Here is a 2,200-nt window from a genome sequence, read left to right as displayed (position 1 = left end):
GGAAGAGAGCAATGATGATGCCAACTTGGGCCAGTAAAGCAATGTCCTCCACAACTAGACTGAAGAACAAAACGACAGCAACTTGCCTGTTCCCCTTCCCCCAATTCCCCAGCACTGTTCCCATCCCCCCAATTCCCCAATAAAAATCTTTAAAAAAAAAATTCTTTTTGCCCTGCGAGCACATTCAGTTGACTTTGTGGAAACTATACGTTTGTATCTGGGGATTCTACTGCCCTGCCTGCTGTGTAGGGGCCAGCATTAGCACAAGAGAAGCTCAATTTAGCACACAAAGTTTTGAAATTCTTGGCATTCTTTAGTAGATTCTTGCCCATCTTAGATATCCCTAAAGGTCACCAGAGCAACAACCCCAAGGAACCACACTAGTGGCAGCTTTTCAAAAATTAGCTTGGAGCTCAACTCCTTGTTAAGTGAAAGTAATTAAAAAGGATTTCAAGCATGCAGCCATGACTGCTGAAAGTGGCAGATGGTGTGAGCTAGTACATTATGTCAAGGAATCCATGTACATTTTTGCAAGCATTTACAGCTCTTGGTACATATTAATACTCCCAGAATGCTGTCATCACAGGAGCCTGGCCAGCTGACCCTTGTCAAATGTGCCATTTCTTTTTCGTTTCCAAAAGACTTCATTTCAGTTGCATTTTTCTATCCTCTCCTAGGAGAATCTTGTTTGGAGATTTTGTTAAGAATTTAAGGCATTCAAAATTACTCTTGAAGAGTCTCTTGTTTCACTCGTGTTTTCATTTGTCTGGGATAGATGTTGCAGGCTTGGGGACATTTACTCCCTGGCCGTCCATTTATTGTGGATGGCTTTTGCCTCCACTCAATAACATCTCAGGGAAGACCGGCAATGTGGGTTCACAGATTTCAGTTTATCAGCCCCATAGTGATAAACTGCGGTAGTGGAAAGTACCCACTTTGGTAGACCAGCTGGTCCAAATCAAACTCCCTAGCCCAGGTGGCTCCTTATGTCCTGGTGTGCTGTTTTGCTAATAGGAGAAGAGGTCTAAAACCTGAGCCTGCACTCACCCAGAAAGATGCACAAGCCACTGCTTACTCACACTGTCTTTGTTGGAACAAAAGCTTCCATTTGCAGAATGTCTGGGAAAAACGTAAAAATGCCCCAGCTTGTGTCTAACATCTAGCTCATCTCTTACTTCACACAAAGCTGTTTTGCAGTTTTTGCCAGTTTTGCTGCCGGACTTCCTTGAATGTGACTGTCCTTTCTTGTACTTGATGAACCAATGAGGCCTGAGCCAGTTAGCAGAGATCTGCCCTCTAGCCATGGTTGGGCATAGGCAGGCGTTGGAGATGGTAGGCATTTTACAGGGCTCTGCTTTGGATTTCTGAAGCTGTTCGGGTTATAGCCATAGGGCTACGTTGGCCATGGTAGGGAGAAGTGCTTCCGGGTAACCAAGAACAGAAGATGAGGCTGTCATCCCTTCAGGGTTATGCTTGAGTCAGTCTCACCTGAAAGGTGGCAGCGGGTAACATCGAGAAGGCTGATTTACAAGTTGAGTAAGCAACCTTAAGGATCCCTCATAATATATGAGGAAAAATTCCCAGGAAAATCTGGATTTTGGATTACCTAAGCATAGGGGGACTCTGATTCACTGTAACTTGAATATTCAAAGCAATGTCATTTGTGCCAATACCAGGTCCTTCTACCTTTCTCCCTCTGCTTCTAGCAGGTCCAGAACTCACTCCCATATTTTTTCTCCTTAAGCTGATCTCATTTCAACAGTAGGAATCTACAGTCTCTAGAAGGGCCTCTATATCTGCATAACAAATTAGTTGTGGATAAGACTGGACATTGTGAAATGTACCAGTGGCTGACTCTTTTGTGGCTCTTTTGAGACGAGATAACACTCAGTGGGTAGAAATAGTGTTTTTCTCTGAGGGAAATGAATGTTCCCACTGTCAGTCATCCAGGGAAGTGATTAATCATGGGGCAGAAAGTAAGAAAACTTTGTATGCCAAGCTGGTGATGAAGGACGAAGGATGCAAAGTTGCAGTGCCCGTCAGGGGCATTTATGCTCTACTTGTGTTACCTGGAGCAGGTCCTGTGGGGAATGGCTCAAGGCAGTGAAATGTAGAGGGGGAGAGCGGAGGGAAAAGTCAGGTAGCGCAGAGTACTGTGAGAGGGTGGGGCCCCGAGAAGCTGAGGTGAATCAGGGCTCCT

This window comes from Hipposideros armiger, unplaced genomic scaffold (genome assembly GCF_001890085.2).
Source record: "Hipposideros armiger isolate ML-2016 unplaced genomic scaffold, ASM189008v1 scaffold_4, whole genome shotgun sequence".
Classification (NCBI taxonomy): Eukaryota; Metazoa; Chordata; class Mammalia; order Chiroptera; family Hipposideridae; genus Hipposideros; species Hipposideros armiger.
Note: the sequence above shows the minus strand (reverse complement) of the source record.